The following is a 13,224-nucleotide window of genomic DNA, read 5'->3' on the forward strand; positions in this document are numbered from 1 at the left end:
GCAGGGGGAGTGGGAGAGGGAGAAGCAGGCTCCCCGCAGAGCAGGGAGCCCGATGCGGGACTCGATCCCAGGACCTTGGGATCATGACCTGAGCTGAAGGCAGTCGCTTAACCAACTGAGCCACCCAGGCGCCCAAAGCAACTGACTTTCGTATATTAGCCTTGTGTGCTGCAACATAGGTATAAATGGTGACTAATTTCAGGAGATCTCATGTTGAACTTTTACAATTTTCTGCACAGACAAGCAAAGACAGCTTTGCTTCTTTCTGTCTAAATTATTTACCTTTTACTTCATTTTCTTGTCTTCATGCTAGGATTTCTAGTATGGAGATAAATAGAAGTTATTTAGAGTAGACTCTGCCTTTTGCCTAATTTCTTACCATTAAGCATGATACTAGCTTATGTTTTTATAAATATTCTTTGTCAGTTTGTGGAAGTTCCACTCTATTCCTAGTTTTCTGATAAATTTTACTGTGAAATGTTAATAGATTTGGGCAAATATTTTTTCTGCATCTACTGATGAAATTTTCTCTTTAGCCTGTTGATGTGTTGGATTATATTACTTCATTTTCAAATATTGAACCAACTTTACATGCTCAGATTGTATCCAACTGGGTTGTTGTATACCATTGCTTTTACACATTGTTGGATTCAACTTGGTAATATTTTCTTGATTATTTTTGCATCTATATTCACAAAAGATTTTTTTATTCCAGTATAATTATATTAGTTTCAGGTGTACAATATGATTCAACAATTCTATACATTTCTCAGTGCTCATCAAGAGATATTAATCTATAATTTTTTCTCCTAGAATGTTTTTGTTTGGTTTTGGTAATACTGACCACATAAAATAAATTAGAAAGTGTTCCCTCTGCTTCTACTTCCTCGAAAAGATTTTTAGAGAATTCATTTATTTATTTGACAAATATTTGGCAGAATTCACCAGGGAAATTATTTGTGCCTAGTGCATTCTTTTTGTGGAACATTATTAGTTATTGATTCAATTTATTTGATGGATATAGGCTTATTTCTCCTTGTCTGAATGTTAGTAGGCTGCATCTTTCAAGAAATTGGTCCATTTCACCAAAATTATTAAATTTGTTATTTAATAATTTAGTAAGCATAAGGTTATTCATAATACTTATTATTCTTTTTTCTTTTTCCCTGGGATCAGTAGTGTTAGCTCCTCTTACATTTATGATTTTAAATAATTTGTGTATTCTCTCTTTTATTCGTGGAGCATAGTTAGAAATTCACCAATTTTATTGATTCTGTCATTGTTTTTGGTTTTGTTGATTTTCTCTAGTAATTTCTTGGTATCAGTTTCATTGGTTTCTGCCCTAATGATTATAATTTATTTTCTTTTGCTTACTTTGGATTTAATTTGCTTGTCTTTTTCAATTTTCTAAAGTAGAAAATTAGACTATAGATTTTAGATCTTATTTTTCTAATATATATTTAATCCTATAAATTTCCCTCTAAGCACAGATTTTGTTACATCAAACAAATTTGGTAATGCATATTTTTACTTTCATTTAGTCTAAAATATTTTTAAATTTACCTTGAGATTTCTTCTTTGATCCATATGTTATTTAAAAGTATGCTGTTTAATCTCCAAGAATTTTAGAATTCATCAGCTGCTCACTATCTGTAATTAATTTCCAGGTTAACTCCATTGTGTTCTGAGAGCACATGTTGTATCATTTTTGTATTTTAAATTTTTTAAGGTGTGTTTTATGGCCCAGAATGTGGTCTATCTTGATCTATCTTACGAGGAGTAGGCATTTTGTACTTGTTGGAAGAAATATTTCATAAAGGTCAATTAGATCCAATTGATTGATGGTGGTGTTCAGTTCAACTATATCCTTACTCATTTTTAGCTGCTGGATCTGTCCATTTCTGAGAGAGAGGGGTGTTGAAGTTTCCACCTGTGATAATAGATTTATCTATTTCTCTTTGCAGTCTACCAGTTTTTGCCTCATATGTTTTGACACTCGTTTGCTAGATACATATAAATTAAGGATTGCTATGTGTTCTTAAAGAATTGATTCATTTATTGATATATAATGCTCCTTCTATCCCTCTTCATTTTCCTTGTTCTGAAGTCCCATTTGTCTGAAATTAATATAGCTACTCTAGTTTATTATTACTACTATTATTAACATTAGGATAGTATATTTCTCACCATTCTTTAATTTTAATCTCTCTATCTTTATATCTAATATATATCTAATATATATCTCTCTATCTTTATATCTAGATATAAAGATATATCTTTATATCTAAACTTTATATCTAAAACTGTTGTTTTTTGTAAACAACATGTAGTTGAACCTAGTTTTATTGAGTAAACAACACAGCACTAACACTAGCTGCCTAACCTACTTACATCAAGTCCTACCCCCTTGTGCTCTGCTGGTACTGCATTTTTATTGTCCACTCTGACAATCTCCATCTTTTAGTTTGTGTATTTAAACCAGGCACATTTAGTGTGATTATTGATATATTTGGATTAATATCTACCATATTTGTCCTTGTTTTCTATTTGTTGTACTTGTTTTTTCTTTCTTTTTTTTTATTGAGGTAAAACTCATATAAAAAAATTGACCCTTAGCCATTTCAAACTATGCAGGAAGTAAATTCCAGGACAAATATATTTATTTGTGTTTATTTTTTAACAGATATATAACAAGACCCTAAAAAAGGAATGCACTAATGTTCAATAATATTTTCTTAAATAAATGCACATGAGTGTCATTGAATTTGGCAAATAAGGGGAATGTCATAAGTGATGAGAATAGAAAGACAGATGGAGCTACTTGATATTGAACCTTGAAGACCATGGTAAAAAAAAAAAATAGTTCATTCCAAGTACAAGAAACCATTGGAAATTTAAAGCAAGTGAGTGACATGGCCTAATTTCTGTTCTTAAAAAAGATTACTCAGGCTTTTATATAGATAATATATAATGGTTGTCCAAAAAAGGGAAGCACAAGAAGTGCTAAAAGTTAGGAGGCTACATGATAACCTAGATGAGAGATGAAGGTGACTTGAAGTGCTGTGGATATAAATTGAAGATGACTTGAATTGCTGTGGATATAAATTCATAAATTCACAACAGCTAATATAGCAGAGTAGTAGGAGGACCCTAGGCTTGCCTCGTCACTCAAACACAGATAAATAACTCCCAAATAATTCTGAACACCCAAGAAATCAACTCAAGGACTGACAGAACAAACTGCACAACTAGGCAGAGAGAAGAAGCCACATTGAGGAAGGTAGGAAGTGCAGAGATGTGGTTTGGGGGAGAAACAGATCACAGATGATATGGAGGGGAGGGAGCCCTGGTTGTGGAGAAAGGCAAGAGACAAAGTGCAAAGCGAGCACAAGGAGAACACTTCCTCAAAGCCATTGGCTGGGAGAATGAAAGGGGCTGATTTTGGTGAATTTTTGCACCAGTGGGAATCAAAGACTGGAGTTTTAGAGGTCTGCAGGCTCGGTTAGGATAAACCCCTGAGGGCTCTGCCCTTTCCTAGAGAGAAGGCACATAAAGCAACCCCAGGGCAGATGGCACAATCTGATGATCACCTAAGGTGCACAGAGAGAGACTGTTCATTCTTCTTGGAGTGCATCTGTGAGAGGTGGCATTGCCTCTCTGGAGACAAAAGAGCCAGTGGGTGCCGTTTCACTCCCCTACCCCTCAACATAGGTGCAAAGACACCTGCTGAGGGTGGCTATGCTGGAAACTGGCTGTTTAGTCTGCTTTGCTCCAAATCCCATGCCCCTGCACTCCGGTGTGACTGCCCTTTTCAGTCAAACCTTCATCCATCCCAGCACAGTGAGATCCTCCCGCAGAATACAAGCTCTGGTCCCTACCACACCAGGTCCCTAAAATTTGTAGTTTTAAAATTCAGTAGGCTTGGCTAGGATAGAACTTAAAGTGCACTACACTTCTTTAGGTGGGCAAGCAACCCAGACATAGACAGTGTGAAAACAGTGATCTGAAAATTACCTGGGAGGCAAAAGGGGAAATTATTCACTCTTCCAGGAGTGCTTCCCTGAGAGCAGGCAGTAGGGGGTGAGGGTTCCCTCTCTGAGGAGAAGGGAGCTGGCTGTGCCATTTCCCTACCCCACCCCTCAGCAAAAACCAAATTCAGTAAACAAAAACTAAAGGAGTTCCTGTCCACTAAACCAGCCCTGAAAGAAATATTAAAGGGGACTCTTTGAGTGGGAAGGAAAGACCAAAAGGGACAAAGACAGGAAAGTAATAGAGAAAATCTTCAGAAACAATCACAAAGCAAGTAATAAAATGGCACTAAATACATACCTATCTATAATGACTCTGAATGTAAATGGACTAAACACTCAAATCAAAAGACATAGCATATCTGAGTGGATAAAAAAAAAAAACACACATCTCATCTATATGCTGCCTACAAGAGACTCATTTTAGGCCTAAAGACACCTGAACATGGGAAGTGAGGGGATGAAGGAACATTTATCATGCAAATGAATATCAAAAGAAAGCTGGAATAGCAATACTTATATCAGACAAACTAGATTTTAAACCTAAGACTGTACCAAGAGATGAAGAAGGTCACTATATCATAATAAAGGGGTCTATCCAACAAAAAAATCTAAAAAATGTAAATATTTGTGCCCCTAAATTGGGAGCACCGAAATATATAAATCAATTAATAGCAAAAATAAAGAAACTCATTGATAATAATACAATAATAGCAGGGGAGTTTAACAGCCCCACTTTACTGAAATGGACAGATCACCTAAGTTGAAAATCAACAAGGGAACAAGGGCTTTGAATGACACAATGGACCAAATAGACTTAACAGATTTATTTGGAACATTTCATCCTAAAGCAGCAGAATACACATTCTTTTCAAGTGCATACAAGACATTCTCCAGAATAGGTAACATACTAGGTCACAAATCAGGCTTAACAAGTACAAAAAGACTGAGATTATACCATGCATATTTTCTGACACAACTCTATGAAACTTGAAATCAATCCCTAGAAAAAATTTGGGAAGACCACAAATACCTGGAGGTTAAACAACATGCTACTAAACAATGAATGGGTCATCCAGGAAATTAAAAAAGAAATAAAAATAAAAATACATGGAAACAAATGAAAATAAAAACACAACGGTCCAAAACCTTTGGGATGCAGCAAAAGTAATTTTAAGAGGGAAGTATAGAGCAATACAGGCCTACCTCCAGAAGCAAGAAAAATCTCAAAGAAACAATGTAAACTTGCACCTAAAGGAGCTAGAAAAAGAACAAAAAATGAAGCCTAAAGCCAGCAGAAGGGAAATAATAAAGATTAGAGTAGAAATAAATGATATCAAAACTAAAAAAAAAAAAAAAGTAGAGGAAAGAAATGAAACCAGGAACTGGTTCTTTGAAAAAATTAATAAAATTGATAAACCCCTAGCCAGACTTATCAAAAAGAAAAGAGAAAGAACGCAAACAAATAAAATCACAAGTGAGAGAGGAGAAATAACAACCAAAACCACAGAAATACAGACAATTTTAAGAGACTATTATGAAAAATTATATGCCAAAAAATTGAGCAATCCAGAAGAAATGGATAAATTCCTAGAAACACATAAAATACCAAAACTGAAACAGGAAGAAGTAGAAAACTTGAACAAACCTATAACCAGCAAAGAAATTGAATCAGTAATCAAAAATCTCCCAACAAAGAATTCAGGCTTGGATGGGTTCCCAGAGGAATTCTACCAAACATTTAAAGAAGAGTTAATACCTATTGTTGTCAAACTATTCCAAAACATAGAAATGGAAAGAAAACTTCCAAACCCATTCTGTGAGGCCCACATTACCCTGATTCCAAAACCAAAGACTCAAAAAAAAAAAAAGAACTACAGGACACTATCCCTGATGAACATGGATGCAAATATTTTCAACAAAATACAAGGAAAATGAATCCAACAGTACATTAAAAGAATCATTTGCTGTGATCAAGTGAGATTTATTCCAGGGCCACAATGGTGGTTCAATATTTGCAAATCAATCAATGGGATACATCACATTAATAAAATAAAGAATAAGAACCATGTGATCCTTTTAAAAGATGCAGAAAAAGCATTTCACAAGCACAACATTCATTCATGATAAAAACCATGAACAACAACAAAAAAAGCCATCAACACAGTAGGGATAGAGGAAGCACACCTCAACATCATAAAGGCTTTATATGAAAAACCCACAGCTAATATTATCCTTAATGAAGAAAAACTGAGAGCTTTTCCTCCATGGTCAGGAACAAGACAGGGATGTCCACTCTCACCATTGTTATTTAAAATAGTACTGGAAGTCCAAGCCTCAGCAGACAACAAAAAGAAAGAATAGGCATCCAAACTGGCAAGGAAGAAGTCAAACTTTCACTCTTGGCAGATGACATGATACTCTGTAGAAAACCCAAAAAAACTGCACCAAAGAATTGCGAGAACTGACACACAAGTTCGGTAAAGTCGCAGGATACAAAATCAATATAAAGAAATCTGTTGCATTTCTATACCCCAATAATGAAGCTGCAGAAAAAGAAATCAAGGAATTGATCCCATTTACAATTACCACAAAAACCATAAGATACAGAGGAATAAACCTAACCAAAGAGGTAAAAAATCTGTACTCTGAAAACTATAAAACACTGACAAAGAAATTGAAGATGACATAAGGAAATGAAAAAATATTTCATGCTCACAGATTGGAAGAACAAATACTGTTAAAAAATCTATACTGCCAGGGCGCCTGGGTGGCTCAGTTGGTTAAACGACTGCCTTCGGTTCAGGTCATGATCCTGGAGTCCCTGGATCGAGTCCCGCATCGGGCTCCCTGCTCGGCAGGGAGTCTGCTTCTCCCTCTGACCCTCCCCCCTCTCATGTGCTTGCTCTCTCTCATTCTCTCTCTCTCAAATAAATAAATAAAATCTTTAAAAAAAAAAATCTATACTGCCAAAAGGAATCTACACATTTAATGTAATCTCTATCAAAATACCACCAGCATTTTTCACATAACTAGAAAAAACAATCCAAAAATTTGTATGTAGCAATAAAAGACCCTGAATAGCCAAAACAATCCTGAAAAAGAAAAGCAAAGCTGGAGGCATCACAGTTCCGGACTTCAGGTTATATTACAAAGCTGTAATCATCAAAACAGTATGGTACTGGCACAAAACAAAACAAAACAAAACAAAAACACACACACACATAGATCAATGGAACAGAATAGAAAACCCAGAAGTGAACCCACATCTCTATGGTCAACTAATCTTTGACAAAGAAGTAAAGACTATTCAATGGGAAAAATTCTCTTCAACAAATGGTGTTGGGAAAACTGGACAGCAACATGGAAAAGAATGAAACGGGACCATTTTCTACACCATAAACAAAGATAAACTAAAAAATGGATGAAAGACCAAAATGGGAGACAGGAGGCCATCAAAATCCTAGAGGAGAACACGGACAGTAACCTCTTTGACATCAGCCATAGCAACTTCTTACTAGATATGTCTCCTGAGGCAAGAGGGAGAAAAGCAAAAATAAACTATTGGGACTTCATCAAAATAAAAAGCTTCTGCACAGCAAAGGAAACAATCACCAAAACTAAAAGACAACCTATGGAATGGGAGAAGATATTTGCAAAGGACATATCTGATAAAGAGTTTGTATCCAAAATACATAAAGAACTTATCAAACTCAACACCCAAAAAACAATCCAGTTAAAAAATGGGCAGAAAATATGAATAGACATTTCTCCAAAGAACACACACAGATGTCCAACAGACACATGAAAAGATACTCAACATCACTCATCATCAGGGAAATACAAATCAAAACTATAATGAGATATCACCTCACACCAGTCAAAATGGTTAAAATTAACAACACAGGAGACAACAGATGTTGGTGAGGATGCGGAGAAAGGGGAACCCTCTTACACTGTTGGTGGGAATCCAAACTGGTGCAGCCACTCTGGAAAAGTATAGAGGTTCCTTTAAAAGTTAAAAATAGAACTACCCTATGATCCAGCAATAACACTACTAGTTATTTACCCAAAGCATACAAATTCAGATTTGAAGGGGTACATGCACCCCGACGTATAAACATAGCAGCATTATTTACAATAACCAAGATATAGAAGCATCCCAAGAGTTCATCGATTCATGAATGGGTAAAGAAGATATGATATATATCACCTCATATATATGAAATAATTTATATATATATATATATATAAATAAATCATAGAATATTATTCAGCCATAAAAAAGAATGAAATCTTGACATTTACAACAACATGGATGGAGCTAGAGAGTATATTGCTAAGCAAAATAAGTCAGTCAGAGAAAGACAAATACCCTATGATTCCACCCATATGTGGAATTTAAGGAACAAAACAGATGAATATACGGGGGAAAAGAAGACAGACAAACCAGGAAACAGACTCCTAACTATAGAGATCAAACTGAGGGTTACTGGAGAGCAGAGGGGAAGGGTTGTGGGTGGGGGATGGGGTAAAGTGGTGATGGGAATTAAGGAGGGAGCTTGTTGTGATGAGCACTGGGTATTTTATGTACGTGATGAATCACTAAATTCTACACCTGAAACTAAAAGAAAACTAAAAAACCAAAAGCAAGCAAACAAACAAACAAACCTAAGATTTACACACAGGCCACAGCTGAAAGAATTTTAAAGGGTATAACTTGGTAAGAAGAAAAAGGAGGACAGAATGAATGAGTGGAATGCAAGAATAGAAGGTGAACAAAAACACTTAGCAAAGCATGTTAACAAGTCTAAATAATAATTATTAATGTTCAACAGAAAAAATGAGTATCTTGTTGATGTTAGCTTTATCATAAATTATTTATTTTGTTATAAATATGAGGCAAACCCAGAAGAATAATGACATTTTAAAATTAAAAAGCAACAACAATGAAAAGAAATTCATAAATTCCAAAAATATTTCAGAGATAACTCAATAAACTTCAATGTTGATAGTGCAGGAAAAAGATGAAACTAAGGCAGTAAATATTAAATATAATTGGGATAAATTTATTTATTAAAACTCCTTAAGAAATCATATTAATATATAAAATAATAACAAATCAATAAATTAACTAAAACAAAACTCAAAAAATCAACAAAGATAAAAAAATCAATGAATTAGCCAAGATAAATATGTAAGTAAGTAAATCCAGGAAATGATTCTTAAGTTAAAAAAAAAAAGAAACTTCCAAATATCAAACAATTCAATAAAGAAACGAGTTAAACCACAAAAAGACAAACTTGGAAATGAATAATGAGAGGGGAAATTAAGGCAATTATGAGAAAACAATTTATAAAATGTAAATACAAATCAATTTGAACACTATAGCAAAATAAATTATGCATCTAACTCAGAAATGAGAAAAATAACTAGACAGTTTAATTATCACAAAGTAGGTAAGCAGCTCACATTTACTGAAAACCTCTAGCTAGCATTATGTTAAAATTCACATTAAACATCTGGATCATTTCCAACTTAAAAAATATTGACTAGCAAAAGTTGTAGCTATTGTCAACAACAAAAAGAAAAATAATGAAATTCATGCGAAGTGCATTTAAGACTGACAGTGCAAAGGTTGTTTCTTTGTCCGTGTACAGATCTGTATGCCTAATAGAGATGTCTATAAATAACTCTCTGGAATGAAAAACTTAGACAATGTTATTATAATAGTGGAAACCAAAGATGTCAAAAACACTTGAATATGGTATTGACATTTGGTCAGAAACCGTTTTTCTTATAAAATCTTTTAAAATTGGGGCGCCTGGGTGGCTCAGTCGTTAAGCATCTGCCTTCGGCTTAGGTCATGATCCCAGAGTCCTGGGATCGAGCCCCGCCTCGGGCTCCCTGCTCCGCGGGGAGCCTGCTTCTCCCTCTCCCACTCCCCCTGCTTGTGTTCCCTCTCTCGCTGTGTCTCTCTCTGTCAAATAAATAAATAAAATCTTTAAAAAAAAAAAATCTTTTAAAATTGAAGATTACAATAGCCTTCATGCCTACATGTTCTAAGTAGTTTTATTCACCTAGAAATTTTATGACAGTGTATCTACAGAAGAAGGGAACCGCAGGTGCACATTTGGCTACAAATAATGGAATATTTCTTATCAATAAAGTAATTTGATTAGTGCTTATAGACATGTTTTAATAGTTTAACAGTTTCTCACCAGATATCAGATCACTTCCACAGCAGTTAAAAGAAAGGTATGGGGTTTTTTTTGGTTTTGTTTTGGTTTTGTTTGTTTTGTTTTTTTGCTCGAGGAATCTGAGTAGGTATACAGACTTGTCCTATATTTTAATTTTGTATTTGTCTTTGATCTTCTATTCAGATGATTATAAATTTTCTCTCACAATTGCCAGCAATTTCCTCATTTCAATCGAGATTTTCCACTTTCACTTGCTTAAAGACTAATATACGGGTGTGTGTGTGTTTATCCCACATATAAAGGGACTTTTTCACCTTGTAAATGCATGAACTATCTTCTAAGTGTTTAGTAAAATTACTGAGTGAGCTGCTTGTATTTCTCTTTCCTATGGATTCTTAGACTGCTTTTTTGCTTTAAGAGTATGTAAACAAGACATTATGCCAAAAATTTTAAATAAATGTTTTCCTTTGGGAGTGTTTTGCTGCCAGGCAAGCTCTTTCATATCCTTGTGTCTCAGTTTTCTCCATATATGATGTACAGTAATTGTATCTACTTTTTAAGTTTTCTGTGAGAATCAGTACATTCATATATGTCAAGTACTACTGACCTATGATAAGCAAGCTAAATAGTAGCTAATATTTTTCCTCAGGTAACCAATGTCTTAGTGTCTATAGAAACTGTCTATCAGAAACAAATGAAAAAAACATACTCTCCAAAAAATTTTAAAAAATTAAAGCTAATTGATTTCTGAAGTTTGTTATTCCAAAGTATTTCCTTTGATATTCTTTTGAACATGTAAGTGAAATTTAGATGAGTATCTTTATACTCTATCAACATATAAAGTTGCTTCATGTTTCATTACATTCTTCAGTCCCATAAATTGCTGTTGCCTCTTGTTTTTATTACATATATCATATTTAAATGTTTAGCTGATACTTTTTTTTTTTAAGATTTTATTTATTTATTTGACAGAGAGAGACACAGTGAGAGAGGAAACACAAGCGGGCGGAGTGGGAGAAGGAGAAGCAGGCTTCCCACAGAGCAGGGAACCCGATGCAGGGCTTGATCCCAGGACCCTGGAATCATGACCTGAGCCGAAGGCAGACGCTTAATGACCGAGCCACCCAGGCGCCCCTAGCTGATACTTTTAACAACCTCCAAGGCTCACCAATATTAGCCGCAAACAATCAGACTCTGACATTCAATGTATTCCATAGTTCTGACTCATTTATCTTTCCATAAGGTCTCCTAACAGGCAACCTGAACTTCTTGCTTCTCTCCATTTGCACGACAATTTATGTGATTCCTGCAACCTCAGATAGACTGCCCTTACTTTCAAGTTGGTAGGCTGGAAATTCTCATGAAAATACTGACTCCACTCCATATACAAATAAGTCCTGATTTGAAGTATGTCCAATATTTCATCACTAGTAAACACACACACATGGGTTACCTTCAACCCTGCTCCAGACTTGTTGGTGTCTGTAGATAGGCTTAAGGCTCCATCTGATACATGAAGTGGATAAAAGTTTATGATTATAAAGTTTTCACACTAAACCTGTTTCAGTGTCACCTTGGAAACATCTTATCTTGGGTGAAATAATGAGATGGTAATGAAGAAAGCTCCTGTATAATAAGCCAAAAACAAAACAAATATAGGGTTACTCACAGATAGAATATGAATGACGGAAAAATGAGTACATAGCCACATCATTATTAGATGTCATGGGAAAGGATTTTACAGTTACATAAACATTTAATATCAAGTCTGGAATTTGAGTCAGAAACTTTAAAAAGTTTTCACCTCTCATTGAGTGGTCCCAGTTCCAGGTAAGATGAATTAAGCACGCGGTTTCTTTTCTTTCTCATTCAAAACAACTATACAATCTGTACAGTATGCTTAGCTTAGCTCAGTTTGAGGACTCTGCAAACAAAATAGCAGCAAGCAGTTTAGGGAAGAACACTAGAATCCAATGTGCCACCACATCTGTGCTGAGTTTACCATTATTTTTCTTTTCAGGGCATCTCCCAACCTAAAGTCAACCCAACTAAGAACCCAAAGGTAAGTAATATGGGGCAAAGAGAAAGATATAGGAATATCCTATCTTGAAGAGTAAGAAAAGGAACTGCTAAGACTCGGAAAGAGTGGAGGGAAAGTCCCATTTTTGTTTTTTGTTTTCTCCACTCTTTGTACCCCAGCTTCCAAGGAATCCCACACTGGCAATAGGAGCTTATAGGAACCAATTCTGAGGGATGGAAAACTTTCTCTCCATTCAGTAAAAGCGGTGCTCCATGATTACAGGGCAAAACCCTAATGCTTTTCCTTTCTCTTTCTCTCTCTCTATCTCATCTCTCTCTTGTTCTGTCTCTGTCACTGGGCTGGGGGTGCAGTGCAATCACAGAAGTAGGCAGTGTCTGCTGGTGCACCAAAAAGGCGAGCTCTTTGGAAAAGAAAAAATACTTGATAGCAGAGAGAAAAGAGTTTGGGAAAACAACTCTGAAAAGTTAATCATGAACTCCTAGGCTCACTACCAATCCTGTGGATCTGACACAAATTAGCATATCAAAGGCTTTGAACAACTGACTTAATGGGCAGATCTCCACCCAGGTCCCAGACTGACCACTGGATGACTCACAAATGGACATACCTGAATAGCACTGCAAAGCTCTGTAAAAATGGACTATTAGCTCGAAGAATGTGGAGTGGAATTTTTAGTCTAAACCTAGCAAGGTCAACTGCCTGCTACAACAAAAATATCCAGTATACAATCCAAATTTACTCAGTGTACAAAAAACTGTGAAACTATCACATTAGAAATAAACAGTCAATAGAGGTCAATGACAAGATGACATGGAATTATCTGGCAAAGACATAAAAAAAAACTATTATAAAATTCCTTGATAAATGATTGTGAACATTCTCAAAGCAGATATTAAAAATAGAAAGTATCAGCAGAGGCATAAGAAAAAAACCAAATGGAAATTTTAGAACTGAA

This window comes from Leptonychotes weddellii, chromosome 5 (assembly GCF_054177405.1).
Source record: "Leptonychotes weddellii isolate Sample4059 chromosome 5, ASM5417740v2, whole genome shotgun sequence".
NCBI classification, from domain to species: domain Eukaryota; kingdom Metazoa; phylum Chordata; class Mammalia; order Carnivora; family Phocidae; genus Leptonychotes; species Leptonychotes weddellii.